Here is an 18,731-nt window from a genome sequence, read left to right as displayed (position 1 = left end):
AGGGTAGGCCACTTTAGTTTGGGAGGTCAGAGCCGGCTGCCGGCTGGGGAGGGGCGTTTGACACATGCTGTACCCTATGGAGCTGGGAATGCAAAGATAGGGGGAGGAGGACCCGAGAGAGGGGAATAGCACATGCAAAATCCTCCTGGCAGGAAAGAGCTTGGTAAATTCAAGAAAGACACAGGAACCTAGTGTGGCCAGGTACAACAGGAAGCCTTGAGATGGTTTTAAGCAAAGAAGAAACGCAGTATGACGTCTGGAAGTCACTCTGGCCACTGTGTAAAAAATCCATCCTATGGGATAAGGGTGGATGCTGGTAGGACGGTAGAAATCTGCTGGAGTGAGCCAAGTGAGAGATGGGGATGACCAGAGAGAAAGCAGTGCAGACTGCTAGGGGTGCTGGCTTTGGGAGGCATTCATTTTGAAAGTCAGGCTGACAGGACTTGTGATGAAGTGCATGTGGGGAGAGGAGTGAGGCGAGAAGACACGAGGATAGTCCCTAGGTTTCTGGCCTGGGTAGTTGGGTGGATGGGGGTGCCACTTACTGAGACAGGGAAGGGTGGGAGAGGAGCAGGAAAAGCATGGGTGGGAAAGCACAAGCCCCGCTTTGGTCTTGTTCAGTTCGAGTCCCTGTTAGGCATCCAGGTGACCTTGTCAAGGAGGCAGATGGATCTATCAGTCTCGAGCTCAGCAGAAAGGTCAGCGCTAGAGTCATAACTGTGGGAATCAGTGTGTAGCTGCCACCAGGAGCCATGGATAAGGTCACCAAAGAAGGCCATGTAATCAGAAGGGAGAAGAGGGCAGAGAACCCACACTGTGGGCCTGCTGAGTGTTACAGGTCAAGCAGAGAAGCAGATGCCAGCAAAGAGCCCGAGGAGCCACGGCCATGTAATAGGAAGAAAACCCACCAAAGAGAATGAAACTATTTTTTAAGTATAGCTAACATTTGAGAAGGAAACTATTCAAATGAGTTAGTCGTCCACCGCTATGATGAGCTAGAAAATGGAAAACCCCGGAATGATTTGACACAAGGAAGAGACACGGAGATTGCACATTATAAAGATATATCTGGTGGTAGAGGAAAGCATGGGTTGAGAAGACTAAGAGGGATAGAGAGATAATTAATAACAACCCAGAAGGAGCTGAGGAGAGCCTGAAGAAGAGCGTTGGCCTTAGGAGTGGAGGGGAGGAGGAGAACAGGAAGGATACTTGGGGATGGACTAGGCCTTGGTAATGGATGGGCTGTGAGTATGACTCCCGGATGCAGCAGCTCCCACTAAGACAGGCGCCGCTGGGTGAGAGCAAGCACTCTCGGGGGAACAGTTTGAGTCTGTTAGGTCTGAGGTGCCCGTGGAACATGCACGAAAGATGTCTAATTGGTAAGAGGAAACAGGTCTGCTGCTGGTGGGAAATATTTGGGTTGGAGCTAACAATCCGGCCATCATCAATACACGGATAAGAGAGGAAGCGCTAAGCGGGAGAGTTAAAGGAGAGTTAAGCATCCAGCCTCAAAGGGTTTCCAGAGGAGAGCACAGAGAGGATTGGACAAAGGAGACTCCAGCAGATGGAACTTAAGATAAGCTGCCCTCCAACCAGAGGTTGAGTCCAGCCTGACTTCTTCCAGGCAAGGACATCAAAACCCTCAACACCTTAAATGGAGAGTTATTCCCTAACAGAAGTAAAGTTCTTACAGAAGATGAAAGAGAGCTCTGCATGCACGCGTGCGCGCGCACACACACACACACTTAACCCAGCCAAACTTTCCAGGGCTGGAAGTTTTTTCCTCCTTTAAAAAATGAGATGGAGAGAGGTAGTAGTTTTAAAAAATACTTCTGTTTCCCAAATTTATCTAAGAATTAAAATGCATTTCAATCAAATTCTTACAACTTGAGTAGGCTTTTAAAAATATGGATATAAAAGCATAGGTACAGATAAATTAACAAACCACTGCCCTTAGATTCCGGCCAACGCTCTATTTCTGCATCCCCCGCTCCACCCTTCCTCCTCCAACTTAGGTTTTCCTCCTATCGCTAGTCAGTCGTAATACTCAAGTTAATGACAAGAAATGTCCCAATTAACAAAACCTCTGGGAATGAAGCAGTTTTGTGAGAGAATCGTCCATGTTTTGAAGCCAGCCATGCACCTTGGTAAATCAGACGGATCCGTGTTAATATGGGTCATGCAGGTCTATAACCACACTTCCGCGACTGTGACCCTACATCACGTTGCTAGAGGCTAAAAAACAAACATGCAAACGCACAAGTAAACAAACAAGCCTCCTCACTTATTGTCCACTGGTTTGCAAAGAGTTAAAGGTAAATAGTACTGACCCTCCCCCAAATTCTGAAGTCAGAGAGGTTGGTCTAGATGGCCCCTGCTTCCCTTCTTTGCCTGTCCTCTCCCCTTCCCCAATCCAGATGTCCACGTTGTGCCCTCTTGAACTCCTGCTTCTCTTCTCCAGGTTGAGGAAGGGCTGTACCCTCCACTCCCACCCCTGCTCACTGATTGGATGACGGCACTGGTGTGAATGTGTCCAGGTCAAAGTGTTACCTCAGGAATTTGCATTACACATCATTTACTTACTTACTACTTTCTTACTTATTGGGGGTTGGGGGGGTGGGGAGGGACGCCAGAGACAAAGTATGCTGGTGGAAAAGGGCTTCAGGACTCAGCTCACCTGGGCTGAGAGCTCCAGGCCGTGCGGGGTGTCTGCCTATTTCCCCCACAGTGGCCTGCACGTCCCACAGCTGGCACCAGCGCTGTACTTTCCCGATGGCGTGTCTGTAGCTCCCACCAGACTACTCTCCTGGAGGGCTGAGTCAGTATCTCTCTTATTTTTGGATTCCCAGGCACAAAACAAGCACTCAGTAAATGTTCACTGAACGAACAGATGGATTAATTGAAGTTGGGTTGTAGGAGTTAGAATGTTGTCCTTTTAAGTGACTGAAAAAGATGGAAAGATTGTTTAAAAACAAGTCTATTCTTTATCTCCCAAAACCACGAGAAGGCCTTTGTTCCCTGGCTGGTGCTAGAAGCGGTGACCTAAAACGTACTAGAGGCAGAAAAATAAACACTGTCCTCCCCTGCTTCTCCTAGGTCCAAGAATGTTAGCTCCTGACCCTAACTTTGGATTCTCCTGTCCTAAGACTCCCAGATGCACCTTTTATGTTGCCTGGTGTTCTTGATGTTCCATCTATCACGTCATGCAGACGAACGTTTTTCGGCGTATACTAAGCTCCGGGCACAGCGCTGAGCATTTGACAATGACCAAACCCAGCCTAGTCCCTGTGTTCACCAATCTTGCAACCTGGTGGAGTTACTATCCAATGAACTTTCTCAGCCGAAGACTCCTTCACCATCCACCATTCATCTATCTACCCAACCTATTACCTATGTTTCTTACCTTTATCAATTTCTGAGAACAACAATACAGTAAATGAAGGCTTACTATAGTTTGGGTTGTTTTGGAATCACAGAAATATTAAAGCTAAAGAGGATTGTGTCGGAATCTGTCTGTCTGCTTCTCCAGATGGGCTCTACATCCTTCCTCCCCCACCCTATGCCCTGGGGGGTGGGCCTGTACAGAATACAGCAATGGGCCCCTTGCCCTCTGGCTCCCAGTCAGGTGGGTTCAGCCAGTGCAGGGCATCAGCAAAGGGTGAGAACGTGGGCAGTAGCTATGTGACTCCATGGCAGCACAGAGCTCTCTCCAAGCTCCAGTGTTCGCTGTGTCACCTGTTCTAAGGGTGTTACCATCAGCCTACAGATGGGAACCGCTTCTGGACTCTCACTAGCTCATGGATACTGGACCATCCCTTGTGGGTTTCCTTACACCTATCCACACTTAGTAGGACAAGCCCTCATCTGTTTCCTGAAGGGACTCTGATATAAAACCCTTCTCTTCCAACCTCCAGACATGGAATTATAAATTCCTGAAGAAAAAGACCTACTTTTAATCCCTGGCATTTAGGGCAATTTGTAGCCACATTGTGATGATACTTCTATCAGCATACACGGACTGGTTTTTTAAAACATATTCTATGGGTTGAACAAAATTATGCCAAGATGAAGGTCAGGCCTGAGATGCCAACTAAAACAAGCATATAAGAAACCAAGGGACAGATGCTTGGCATTTCAAATTCCAAGAAGTCACAACCAGGGGAATAAAATTCAAACTTGGGTGTGAGGCTGACATCTACCTACTCCAGTTCTTTCCCCAAGTCAGACCGCTAAACAGGCCAAAGTGCCATTTCTTGGTGCTCTCCCACCCATTTTGTTCACAAACCTACCTCTGTCTGGAAGACCTCCCCACACCCTGGTTTCTGTATGTCCAATCCCTGTCCATCCTCTCAGGCCTAGTGCAAATGGCTTCTCCACAAATGGTCAAGCTTTCCATGATTATCCCAATCAGGAAATAGCTTGTTTTCCTCAAGATGCGTGGAGCGTGTTGCTTTTACTCACTCATGTTACTTAGCACCACTTATGTTAGAATTACTTGCATTCAGGTGTTTTTCTCACTCCTAAGCCCTGAAGAATCCTGAGGGCAGCACAGTAACGTATAGGTCTTTGTTGCCCCTAAAGGACTTACTGCAGTGCTTCAAACACTGAACTTCCTAACTAAATATTTGTTGACTGACTAAATACATGAATGAATTAACAACCAAAATTATTTCCGCTTGGGATGGCGATAGAATCTCTTCTGCATCTCAGCAGACCAAACCGTATTTCACTTTTTCATCCAGAAATAGCAAATGCATAAAAGCAAATGGCACTGTATTTGAGGAGAAATATTTTCAGATTGTTTCCATATGTGTTTCTATATATACCAGTTTATGCAATATTTTAAATCAAATTCAACACCATGTGGCCATGTATCTTCTAGAAGCTCATAATGATGATTTAGGTCAGAGCTTAAAACAATAACAATGAAGTTCTTAAAGGAGATTTGTTCATTTATCCCTCAGTTCTGCTCATTCTCTAGATGTTTCCCTTCTAGGCCTGGCTCCAGCGTCACTTTCTGTCTGCGACCTTCTCTGACTTCCCTGGGCAGAACTCTGCTGCTGGAGTTTCTACTGCCCTTTGTACAGTCCTGTTGTGGCTTTCATCCCACTGCTCTGTGTTACTTATGTGCCCATCTCCCAGTGAGAGTAGGAGCTCAAGAGCAGGGACCTTGCCTTGTTCACCTTCTTTGGTCTTCCCAACACCTAGAATAGCACCTGGCACAAAGTGAGCACTGAGTAAGTGTGATCTAAATTGAGTTGGCATCATGTCAACTGTGCACTTTGGCACCGAAACCCCAGCCCGTGCTTTCTTTGGTTTAAAACCCGTGACATTAATGAATTACAGAAGATGTAAGAGAACACACACACACACACACACACCTGCTCTTTGGAAGCAGTGTCCAGATTTCTTATCTCTACCCAACTATTTAACCTTATCCCCATTTAGATAGCATGGATCACTTCCACATTAAGTCCTTTTGTTTGCAGCTCTAGGTTAGTCCCTCAGCACCCATTCAGGAACATGTCTTCTTCCAGCTAAACTATAGACAGGGCCATGTTTCAAGTCAGGGAAAGCGGGAGGAAGACTGAGCATTTAGTCTGTGCTCAGCCCTTTGCATACCTTACCACTTAGAATCTTCACGGTATCTCAGGGTCGGCACTATTCCATTAGCCCCACGTTGTAGCAGACCTCTCTCAGGGTCAGTGGAACCATTCACCGTAGACATGCTACCACTAGAGTGTGTCCTGTGGAGTAAGTATCAGGATGGGGAGAAGGGTCAGATCCACCTCTAACATCATTTCATCACCACTGGTTCAGTAATTCACTTGCAGACACACTGACCTTTCTATTACCGGAAACCCCCCCAGATCTTCTCCAGATTGAGGTGTTTATACATGCTGCCCCCTCTGATGTACTGGTGTTCCTCCCCTCCCCCAACTCTCTTTCCCTGGCTAGTTCCTACCCGTCCTCCAGCCTCATGGTTCTCAAAGTGTGGCCTCCAAACCAGCAATCTCAGCATCAACCAGGAATTTATTAAAAATACAGAGTCTTGGACCCACCTCAGACCTACTGAATCAGAAACTCTGATGGGGAGTACCCAGAAATCTGTTTTTTGGTTTTGTTTTTTTGTTTTTTTAACAAACTCCAGGTGATTCTGATGCACATTAAAATTTGAAAAGCCCTGTTCCAGACTTTATCTGTCAATTCTTCAGAGAGAAACTTCTTGACCCCAGCTCCCCAACTGTACCCTATCCCCACTGTTACTTTATCATGGTAGTTATTCATTTACTACAAACTGCAAATTATGCAACTGTTGTGTTTGTTTGTTTAAAAATCTACTTTCCTCAGGGTACCTGGGTGGCTCAGTCAGTTCAGTAACCAACTCTTGGTTTTGGCTCAGGTCATAATCTCAGGGTCTTGAGATTGAGCCCCTCGTTGGGCTCTGTGCTCGGTGGGGCATCTGCTTGAGGGTCTCTCCCTTTGGCCTTCCCCTCCCCCCTCCCTAAGATGATAAATCTTTTTTTTTTTTTTTTTAATCTATCTTCCTCACCAGACTCTAAGTTCTGTGAAGGCAAGAACCATGTTTACCCAAAGCCTTACACCGTGCATGCCACAGAGTAGGTACTCAATGCCTATTGGTCAGTTTTTCCTAGCCAACCTGGTGTGAGACCCCAGAGTGTTTCTTGAGTTCACTGTGTGAACTTTTGCCTCTAGTCATAAAAGGCATAGCATGAAAGACAGCCAAGTCTCATTTATTTACCTTCTAGAGTAAAGACCATTATGACTCCCTGTGTCTCAGACTTCCTCCCCTGCCCATTGCTAAGAAATCACACGTATAAATGGGGTGTAGGGATGGTGATTCAGGCAATTAATTAATTATCAGTAACCTGGGTAAATAATTTAGTGAAGGAGGAGAGCAGAATCTCAGCTATATTTTCAGATTCTCAATGGATTCTGACCACTCGAGCTTTTTACTCAGAACTACTCTTCAGCCTGCACAGAAGCCTCAGTCCCTGTTAACCCGACGACTCATTCTTCTCTTCCAGGCCAATGTGTATAACATGGAATCAAGATTCACTTTCCACCTAAGCTTGGTTAGACAGATATTTGGATTTTAATTTCCTCAGAGAAAAATTTTAATATACATATTTTTCTCTCACTGGCCAATGGGACAGCCCTGTAAGATCCCTCTTGACAAGAGTGTCACTCAATGCTTTTCCTAGTTGAGTCTTCACCTTACACAGGAACACCCTGAGGATTGTGGGTAGCTGGCAGCTGGGGGCCATGATGGGCGATGGGGGTCAGGAAAGGGGGCTACGGTCCTGTCCTGGGTAAAGTGTGCTAGGGACTCTACAGCAAACCTCAATGTTCCCTTCCTAAACCCCAAGACTAAATCAAGTTCACTTGAACCTTCAAGGCAGACTTAAGGCAGAGACAATCCAGGCAGAGGCAGCCCCACCTGACCCAGCTCTACCTTGGACAGCATGGCAAGGATCAGGCCAGCCATGTTTCTGTGTTCCTCAGCTCTGCTCTTCCAACATTTGTTCACGAAGATAATTCTTCTCTCCACACTGTGTCGCTGAGTCAAGGGGCTCACTTTTCTCTTCACCCCAATATTAATCAGCACCATCAGTACAAGTCAGTATGCTGTTCAGTCAGCATATGGATTCTCAACCTTTGCATCTGTCACAAAGCAAACAGAGAAGTGGAACCACCTGGCTGGGCTAAGACTTAAAAGCAGACCTTCTGTAGGGTTCTCTGATCTCCAGTCCATGGAGAGAGTCCCTACTATGGGTTCGATGTGGTAGACATGCCTCATTTTCCTAATCTCATTCAACCCCCACATTAATTCTATGTGACAGGCTTAGTTTCTCCCTTTTATAGATGTGGGAACTGAGGCCTAGAAAACTTCCAAGATCACAGAGCTAATAAGGAAGCATTTGCACCCTGGGACTATCTGGCAACAACTTTCACACACTTGTCCCAAACAACCTTGCACTGAGCCTTGGGAAAGGGACTAGGTGACACCAGCACCCCAGTATAAAACCAAGAGCGTGTCTAGTTAGTGGAGTCCACTTAGTGTTACTGTACCACCAAACTTATATTTCCTGCAGCCTTGTGTTACTGCTGTACTCTTTGGCTGATGAAAATGGCCCATGCCTAATTCACACCTCCTTTGCCCTTGGACCTCACCTCCACCTCAGCACTTGACGTAGTCACCCATGGGAAGGGGAAGCACGTGAGATGGGCTGATAAAACAGACACAGGCTTTCAGCATTGGTGTACGGTGGGCTCTGTTGCAAACGGAACTGTGACGGTCTGGCCCCAGCTGCTGCCCATGAAGACAGCCCCTTCCTCCCCAAGCGCCTCTCACACCGATAGGCCAGTTAGGGGTGAGATACCACGGCAGCTTGGAAAGCGTTCTCTGTTTTCCTACACTGGATTGCTACACAACGGCTTACTCTGTGGCAGAAAATTGACACAGCGGTAGAAAGCAAAACCAAGCCAAGCATAGGAGCTACAGTAGACGCAATAAAACACAGATTGGATTTTGTTGGTGCTATGGGAAACTCTCGTTTCAAAAACAAAACAAACAAGACATCCAAAGTAAATGTAGTGAAGTCCCACTAACACCCATTTCTCAATATCCTGGAAGATTTCAGGTGACAGGAGCTGGCGCGGGGCCACCTCTCAGGGTGTGGCTGTCCTTACACTTCTCAGCTTTCAAATCCTTGGTCTCTGCTGGTTTAGGAACTCCGAAGGCCCGAGGCCTCTCTTATCAGACCTCTGCATCAGAATCCTGAATAGCAAACATCTTCTGAACTGAGTACAAGGAAGTTGAGATTACTCTGGGGTCAGAGGCTGAAAAACACGGTTGAAAAGCTGGCGGCAGGAGGCCCTACTGAAAAAGACCGGTTTGCGGGGACCCAGGTAGAGCTCTCATTTCAGGGCAGGGAGAGGGCCCCACATTAGAGACACTGCGTCTGGATTTGAGGCCCTGGGGGGTCATGGAGGGATGCCATTGGTAGGGCTGAGGCCCCCAGTCCACCGTAGAGCAAGGAAGCAGAGGAAAGCTTACTCTGTCCACTTGCTAGACACACATCCATTCTCTCCTCTATCTCAGGCACACCCCCAGAGGCTGTTTCTCTGCGTGGAGACATTCCTTGCTTTTGCCTCGGCATCCTCTGCTGGCTTCTGCCATTCCTCCCAGATCCATCTCTGCTCCCCAGCCTGCCCTGCCTGAGGGGCAGAAGGACTGGGCCCCACCAGGGCCTGATGGGTGGGGTGGTAGCTGCACAGGCAGCTCTGGGTCAGAGAGCTAGAACCATGCTCCTGGTGCCAGAGCCCAGTTTCATGCCCAGACAGCAGCCAGGGCTCTGAGCCAAGGCTGCCTCACGGCCCCACTGCTCCCTGGCCTCCCGCCAGCACCCATGCCAGGAGGGAACAGCCTGTCACCAGAAGGAAGTGGGCCACTGGACGCCTTGAGCTCTGACTTCTCGGGCAGCCCTGCCCGTAGGAGCATGATGCCTTTTGCCCAATTTGATGGTCAGTACAGAGGTTCAAGGGAGGGGCAGGCGGGTGGTAAGATAGAGACAGACACCAAATCCTGCAGGATCCCAAGCTTCGAATTTGAAATGTTGTTTTCCAGGCCCAGGCACAAAATCATTTGTCATCACTCGGGTCCTAACAGAGGAAAAAATACAATGGAAAATTAGATCCTGTGTCACAATGTCATGGGTATAAATAAAATGAAAGGCAAGCTTGACGTCAGTAATGAGGATTCTCACATTCCACTTCACTTCCTCATCATCAAATATGCAGCTCAATTTACCCCCTCGGGGGGTGGAAACCAGTTAGTGAAAACAGGTGGGGGCTCTGACATTGTGGGGGCTGTGTCTCTCTCCCTCAAAATCCCCCAGGAGCCCTGGGCAAACAGTCCCAAGGGTGGGCCTCACTCCTCTGCTGGGTGTCCCCTGGGTATGCAGTGACATTCTTAGCAGATGTCACAATCCTTCTGCCCATTCCCTCTGCTTCCCCAGTCTATATTCTTGCACTCAAACTTTCCTTCTGGGAGGCAGTCAGCTTGTTCCTTCACCAGACTTCCTGAGATTAGTTTAAGGGACGTGTCTCCACTTGGAGAAAAGAAAAGAGAACGAAGGAAAAAGAGAGCTGAGTGGTCCTTTGCACAGGGACAGGGTTGGCCTAGATGGTGGCTTCAGCCTGGAGAACGCTGACTCACATTGATTCATATTTTGAACACACTCTGGAATATGAGGCTTTAAAGGAACTCCATGGTGAATAATTTTGTAGCACAAAATTACTCCCCCCCCAACCACACCGCCAACTTCTATCTTCACAAATCTAGCTATTCTTCTATTAGGTTTTTCTCAGAGCGTTAAGCATCCCTGTACCCCAAAGCCAAAACTAGAATGGCCTGGTACACAATCTAACACACCTTTATCATCAAAAGTCACCTGACTTCAAAGCATGCTGAGGAATTCTGACAAGCAGTGCCACTTACGAGAAAACCAGTAGCTGTTCATACAACACAGGGATTGGTGTCTGCCATTATCTGGTTTTATGTTCCCTCAAGGGGTACCACTGGACCTGGGATAGTTGTGGAGTCTCTTCCCAACTCACACGAGTCTCTTCCCAACTCACAGGCAAACCCTCAGATGTTAACTTATTGTTCTGAAATCACATCCAACAAGCACTTGTGGACTCTCCTCTGTGCCGGGGACCACTCTGGAGTTGGGCAGAGCGCTATATGAGTATGACCCAACCCCGGACATCCCTGCTCTGATCTGTGAAGGACGGGGCCAGCAGCGGCAGGCATAGGGTCTTCGGTTTCTAGCAGACCTGTTTCAAACCCAGTTCCAGTGCTTCCTGGCTGTGTGACCGCCTACCTCAGAGGTTCTCAAGCACTGTGTGAGGTAAGGATGGAAGGGGCTGTATGCAGTGCCTGGGTCCTAATGAGTACTCAGCAGTGCCTGCTTCCTTCTCCCAACTCCCCTGCTCGCCAGCATTGAATCTGCTGCCCAGAACGAAAATATGAAACGAGAAAGAAAATTACTGTTGCATATATGCACAAGGTAGTGTTCATTTCCTCATTCTAGCCTGCACACAACATGCTCTCTCTCTCTCTCTCTCTCTCTCTCACACACACACACACACACACACACACATATATACACACACACACTTTAACCTGGCTTTTGATAGGTGTGATTATTACAAGCCACAGATTACAACGATATTTTTAGAACTAGATTTCTACTCCGCAGCCACTCAAGGAGTAGATTGGATTGATAATGGACTGAAATGGCATTTGGTCATTTTCTTCTCCATGTGTCCTCAGCAGGGCAGGATTTGGTAGCACCTAGGCCTCAGGCACTTCTCATTTTGTGTGTCATTATGGCTGCTGAGGACAGCTCTGTGGCCTGAATTCTGGGAGACCTATTTTATAAGATGTGTTTCTGAGACCACATAAGGTTTTTTCCCTTTACCATAAGAATCTCGTGAGGAAATGTTCTTCAAAATTAGTACCAGAACCGGCCCAGGGCAGAACTGTGAAGAGCAAGGAATTAGTTTTTTCCTATTATTCTTCCTGCTTTCTCTCACCAGCTGAAGCATCCAGTATCCAAATACCATACCTGGCTTCTAGAACCTTCTATGATAGTCTCTGTCCATTCTGACACCACCCAAGCTCTCTTCTTCCTTCCATCTCAAAACTTCCCTTCCTATAAATCTTCCCTCCCAGACCTGCTATCTGCTAGATGGATATGGGTTAACCATGAGGTGGGATGAAAATTCTGTGCCAGCAGGTAATGGTTTGGGGAGTTTTTTTGTTTTAGTTTTTGTTATTGTGATGTTAAAGGAGCCCAGTTGTTTGTCTCACACCCATTTTAGGGCTCTTCTCCTGCCAGGGGAGGGGAAAAAGTGGGAGACAGGAGCCTTGTATTCTCCTCGGAGTTTGGATCTTCCTCTAACACACTGAGCGTTGTTCTTCTCCTTTGGACCCAATGTCCAAAACCAGCTTGTACGGACTCATGAGAGCTGAGTGTCAAAACTTCAGGAATTTTGTCAGATGATTGTTGAAACACTGCCATCATCAAAAATTATATAGGCATACAATTAAATAAATTATATTAAAAATAAAGGCAATAAATACTTAAACCTCATCACTCCCTAATTATTTCATTATGCCTACTCTTATCTATGCACTTGAAGATATATATGTCTCCTGGATCTCTGTGTGGGGATACTGCATATGGGGTGTTACTGCTCGTTTCCTCCCAACTCCATGTTCAATGACATCACACTGGTAGCTGGAACTCAGCCAAGTGAATCTGAGAATTCAGCAAACACTACCAATCAGGGCTTCATTTATTGCCCCTTTCCCTGCCAAACCCGTCATTAAGTACTCATCAACATACCACTATTTCGCCCCCCACTGGCTCAGGAGCCAGGCGTATAGTCATCTAAGAGTGCTAACATCCAACTTCATGGGTATGGAGAGACATCTGCACAAAGCTCTGCCCGTGTCTTCCCAAAGCCATTTTCCCTAGAAAGCTTCCACCACTCTCAAGTCATTCTTGCTATATCCCCACCACCACCACAGAGACACACGTGCCCACCATGCAGGCACCCTCGCTTCTCTGTCTCTCATAGTCAACACAATCTGCTTGGGGGTGAATTCTGTTAACTCCAACACAATTCTAGAAAATTGGAGAGTCTGCAGCCAGGGGCTTGGGGGTTCTGAAGTATGAGAGGGTAAAAGCAGCAACAAATGGAATATTTTGGATAGAAGATTACTGTGCTGGGATGCCTGGGTGGCTCAGTCGGTTAAATGTCTGCCTTTGGCTCAGGTCATAATTCCAGGGTCCTGGGATTAAGTCCCACATCGGGCTCCTTGCTCAGTGGGGAGCCTGCTTCTCCCTCTGCCTGCCGCTCCCCTGTTTGTGCTCTCTCTCTCTCCGGTAACTGAATAAATAAAATCTTTTAAAAAAGAAAAAAAAAAGGTTACCGTGCATACGATCTCCTGTCGTTCAGTCCCATAGGTTGACTTCAAAACTGGGAGGTGAGTGGTTCTCCTTAGTTCTCCATTGTAGACATTTTTTTTTTTTTTTTTTTTTTTGCGGATGCGTACTGGAACTGGAGCTTTTATAAGTAAACCTATAGCTCTGACCTCTGATTTTCAAGGCACTCAGCTTTTTTTTACCCCCAGAGTGAATGGGGTCAAAAAGTATCACTCCTAAAAGAATACACCTTGTTTTGCACTCTGCAGAGCCCCATCACATTGATTATTATATATAGCTTTTAGAATAACACTGAGATGGAAGCAACACACACATCCCTGTTCTCATTAAGAACAGAAGAGGCCCAAGACACCTAATTTAGCATTGCCCACCGCTAGTTTGTGAAATGGCTGGGATTAGGTCTCACAGTGCCAAGTGGATTTGAAAATCCCATAGCTTACAAAGATCAGAAACACAACACACAGTTATTTTAACCTGAAGTCAACCACGTCAGCCCATGTGCTATTCTCTCTTCCTTCTCCAAGGACTCTCATGTCAGCTTTCCACCTGATTCCATGGCATTGAGCTATTTAGAGATTCATCTTGGCCATGCAAACCATTTATTTACTAGAAAACGAGATTAGGGGTTGACCTTCAGTGTCCTTAACAGATGACACCAGAGTACAAAGAAGAAGACCACAAGGCCGTGGCATTGCAAGGCCGCCACACAATCAGTGGGGGAAGCAGTAAGTGGTGAAAATGCCCTACAACTAAAACAGAATGGGGGGTCTTAAAGTGTGAAGCCACGTACCAACAACATCTGAACAATTTTTTATGACACTATGGCTTATTAATTCCTGGCTAAAAGACTGAATGACATTAAGCCTTATTAATTTGCTGGCCAGTTGGGCAGAGACTGTGAAGGGGGGAAAGGAGAGAGGCCAGTTTTTGCAAAACAGCTGCTTACCCAGTCCTTGGGCCAGACCCAAAGAACTGGGGAAAAGAAACTCCTTATTATATCCTTGTAAGTGAGAGGTTTTGTTTTACAAACTGTGACTGGAAAACTTTGTACCAAACTGTTAATGGTGGTGATTCAAGGAGAAATGAAGACTTTTAAAAAAAATTCCCACTATCAACATACAGTTTTTAGCAGATAATCACCTTTTCCCAGTCTTCCTTTCAAAAGCACAATAATAACACCTTAAATTTATAAAGCATGTCAGCCTTTGCGAAGTGTTCTAGTCTGTTACTTCAAATGAGCCATATGAACATCCTGCATCAGAATTCCATCCTTACGCAAACCAAACCAAAACCTCCCAAAGACAAAAGAAAATGTAGAAGGGACTTCAGAGAGAGGGGAGGGATTGCTATGCCGGCCATTCCTCCAACTCCCTCTCCTAAATTGCTGTGCTTCCTTAGGGTCCACATAATCTTACTCCTAATCCTTAATCCTACCACGAAATTGAGTTCAGAAGATACGCTGTTTGGTCTTCTTCTTCTTTTTTTTTTTTTAAGATTTTATTTCTTTATTTGACAGAGATAGAGACAGCCAGCGAGAGAGGGAACACAAGCAGGGGGAGTGGGAGAGGAAGAAGCAGGCCCATAGCAGAGGAGCCTGATGTGGAGCTCGATCCCATAACGCCGGGATCACGCCCTGAGCCGAAGGCAGACGCTTAACCGCTGTGTCACCCAGGTGCCCCTTCTTTTGGTTTTTATTTACATGCCTGCCCCCTGGTTAAAATCAATGACAAACGGCTACTTTGAAAAGTAACACAGAAATCATTTTCATGTAACTTTCCCATGAATAAGAGGAACACTCCCTTTTCACCTGTCTTCTTAATTTGAAGCCAAGCAGATTTAGTCTTTAGGTCTGATTAAAGCAACTTTGGGATCAAGTCTTTGTGCAAGTAAGAACTACTGTGAATGGTTAATAATTCTTTGGGAGGCCACCTGCAGACTTGTACCCTGGGAAAGGCAATTTACCTCTGTGATTTGAAAGAGTGGCTGATTGTCTTTCACTGGTAAATTCAAAGCCACTGAATTATGGCTTAGTAATGAGCGAGCTTCCCAAGAACTTCAATACTCCTGTTTTGTGTCACTCTCACCAAGTAAACATGACTTCAATATTAAAATCAAGAATATTTTCATAGGTGATAGATGTACTAATTATCTTGATTCAATGATCATTACACAATATATATGTATATCAAACCATCACGTTTTACATTTTAAGTATATATACTTATATTTGTCAATTATTCCTCAGTAAAACTGGGAGGAAAGAGGGGGAAGAAAGAATATTATCGCTAAACCCAAACGTCAAGATGATTTGATGGAGAAAGGTGTCTGCCTTGGAGAACATAATCATATTTCAACATATCATTGAGGAAAAGAGAGAAACAGAAAAGGAAAGGGGGGAGGGGAAAGAGAGGAGAAGAGAAGTCAGTATTCACAGGGCACGAGACAGAAAAAATATTACCACTAATAAAACTGTTCCCATGACTGGAAAGTAGAATAAAAAGACCAGAACTGACTCACATGTCTTTCAATATCTTAATATTCAATAAACATGGCATCTTAAATAAGAGGAGGGGGAGGATAGAATATCAATAAATGGTATTGAGATAATTTGCTTTTTTTTTTTTTAATAGATAAAGAGAGAGAGAGAGCAAGCAGATGGGGAGGTGGAGTGGGAGAGGGAGAGAGAATCATAAGCGGGCTCCATGACCAGTGCGGAGCTTGACACAGGCTCAAACTTAACGTAGGACCCTGAAGTCACGATCTGAGCCAAAATCAAAAGTCAGACATTTAATTGACTGAGCCACCAAGATGCCCCACAATTTGCTAATATTTTTGAAAAGTAATTCAGATAGAATGAAAATTCTAATTTTATTTTAATTTTGGATTAAAATTTTAATATTATAAAAATGCCAGAAAATTATAAATGAATAGTTGTCTAATGTTGGGGATAATAATGTCTTTCTAAAAATAACACTAAAGGCATCAGCATAAAGAAAAGACAGATACATCTGACATCTTAAAAATTTAAAATTTTTGCATATCAAAAGCATCCACGATACTAGTCCTTTGTCAGAAATATGTATTAAAAATATTTTCTCATATCTATGAGTTATCATTTTCTTATTCATTTATTTTGAGAACACAACAGCATGGATGAATTTCAGAAACACATTTTGTGGAAAAAGCATACTTTGGATGGTTCCGTTTATATGAAGTTCTAGAATAGGAAAAATTAATCTAAAGTGATAGAAATTAGATCTATGTAAAATGGCACAAGGGAACTTTTTGGGGTGACAGAAATGTTCTATAATTTGATCGTGGTCATGGATACATGGGTATATACATTTATCACAACATTATATTGCACACTTAAAGTAGATGCATTTTGTTGTATGTAAATTATACTGCAATTACAGAAAAAAGAATCCATGGTAAATATCAAGGAAAATGACAAACTGAGACTATTTGCAACATCTAAGACAGATAAACTTGTGAGGCCCTCATACATAAAGAACTCTTAAAAATCAATAAGAAAAAATGAACATCCCAATAGAAAATTGCAAAAAGACCTAAAGGAGTAATTCATGAAAGAAGAAATGTAAATGGACAGTAAATATGAAAAAGACTCAAACTCTTTGGAAATCAAGCAAACATAAATTAGAAAAACAACAATAGGGGCACCTGGGTGGCTCAGTTGATTAAGCGACTGCCTTTGGTTCAGGTCATGATCCTAGGGTCCTGGGATCGAGCCCTACTTCGGGCTCCCTGTCAGCGGGGAGTCTGCTTCTTGCTCTCCCTGTGTCGCTCCCCCTGTTTGTTCTCTGTCAAAATAAATAAAATTTTTGAAGGAAGGAAGGAAGGAAGGAAGGCAAGAATATAATTTATTATCTATCAAATTGATATTTTTAAAAAATATTAAATACTTAGTTTTGCTAAGGGCAGGAAGAAAAAGATATTTTCAGATCCCTAATGGGGTATAAACTGGTACAATATTACTGGAAGAAAAATTGTCTGTATACAGCCGAAGTCTTTTTGCTTTAACAGAATGTCTAGGTGTAGGAACTATAGGGGCACATGCCTATTTTGCTTCTTCAAATCACCGCTGGTGCAAAGATCCTTAGGTTTACACCTCTGTTACGTACTTCTGTCCCAGGAATTAAAATATAACCTTAATTGAGATAGCCCAGAATAAACACTGTGCAGACCCCAAAATAATTATCAGCTAACACTCTCTGAATGTGTACCCATTAAGGGACCAGAGGGAACTGACTCTTCAAATCATAGGTGGGCCCCTGGTTCACACCAGTGATGGCTCACACGGTGTCCTGCCACTGTGAATGGCACTCTCCTGTAGCTCAAGGCTAGCAGGCTCGAGGACAAGGGGCCCACCTGTCACCAGGCTTGGCCTAGTCACCATGGCCAGGAGGATGGAGTCATCTGGTTGGCCATCTGGGTTATAGCTGTGGTAGAGGACAGCATATTTGACTGAGTCTCATTTAGATCAAACAGGGTAGGAAAGGAGTTCCCAAGGGAAGGAAGGATGACCGGGCTAAAAAGATAGAGATTTTATTCTGGGGACAAGCAGGCATTCTTTTACCTCCATGCTCAGACTCTCCAGCTTCTTCCTGCTTTGAGGCCATTTCTCCGTGTTACCTAAGGAATGAGACATCAAGTGAATCAACTTAAGTCTTGTGTGTGGGATTTGTCTTCCCTGCTGTGGTCACAGGTGATGTGTGAAAAATAGAGTGGGAGAGGCTACATCTAAAGGGAAAACTGGAGTCATAGAAAAAGCCTGTCTCAACCTGGGAATGTGTGCATATGAAATGAGTCTGCTATGGGGTACTGGGCAGAGGAGTTAGTGAAACGTATTCCGCACATGGGCTATTCATACTATTCCACCCACAGGTGCTCAGAGCTGGAAGATTAACCAGATGCCTTTTCCAGTCAATACTAACCTCTCCCCTCTTTAATTTCACACTGCAGTTTGCATCAGGCACTAGCGACCTTCAAGTTGTTCCTGCATTGTTTCAAAGGAATTCAGTATGTCTCCTCAAATAGCCGGAAAACCACAAGACAAATTCTAGCTCCTTCCTGAAGCATCTCCTGATTACCCCAGGCTGGGATGATCTCTCTCTCTCATTATCCCTACCATCATATTGGCAATAATCACATTCTGGTTTGTGGCAGCTTTCCTTGTGTTGCCTTGAATTACTATCTATTTTTAGCATCAAGGTTTACTCTGTGTGTATTCACACCTTTCCTCCCCCCAGATCTGTCTGATGTGTCTTTAGATCCCCAACTGCACAGAGCCCACAGTACCAGGCAGTACAACCCAGTGGCTCAGAACCTGGGCTCCAGAGCCAAATACCTAGGTATGAATTCCAGTTCTGCTAGTCACTAGCTGTGTGACCTTAACAAGTTACTCAGCCTCTGTGTGTCTTCCTTCTCTATAAAATGAGGGCAAAAGTGGCACCAACTTCACTGGGCTGTTAGAAGGATTGAGACAAACTCATGGCAAGTGATTAGCCCAGTTCCTGATGGTGTTGTAAGTGCTCGGTAAATGTCAGCTATTAGTATGTAAGTGATTTGTAAATACCTGCTGACTGAATGGCTCTAGTAGGGAGGAACTTGAAGGAAAGAGAGGGCTATTCTAGAGTGGCATGAACCCCTGAAAGGGGCAAGGAAAAA

General features: G+C 45.0%; 1 long non-coding RNA gene across 3 annotated transcripts; it reads right to left on the bottom strand.

The window, feature by feature from the left end:
• Positions 1-675: 675 nt before the first annotated feature.
• Positions 676-16,787, bottom strand: LOC117801518. 3 transcript variants are annotated; one of them, XR_004624106.1, is made up of 6 exons: positions 16,725-16,787; positions 10,911-11,038; positions 7,478-9,687; positions 5,628-5,747; positions 2,678-2,943; positions 676-2,235 (listed from the first exon to the last, which is right to left on the bottom strand). It is a non-coding gene; the product is annotated as an uncharacterized LOC117801518 (long non-coding RNA). The 3 variants fall into 3 exon arrangements; XR_004624105.1 differs by having other exon boundaries at positions 10,911-11,035; positions 16,725-16,784; XR_004624104.1 differs by lacking the exon at positions 16,725-16,787 and having other exon boundaries at positions 10,911-12,911.
• Positions 16,788-18,731: the final 1,944 nt, after the last annotated feature.

Source organism: Ailuropoda melanoleuca, chromosome 3 (genome assembly GCF_002007445.2).
Source record: "Ailuropoda melanoleuca isolate Jingjing chromosome 3, ASM200744v2, whole genome shotgun sequence".
Lineage (NCBI taxonomy): Eukaryota > Metazoa > Chordata > Mammalia > Carnivora > Ursidae > Ailuropoda > Ailuropoda melanoleuca.
Note: the sequence above shows the minus strand (reverse complement) of the source record. Positions and strands in the feature narration are given on the sequence as shown.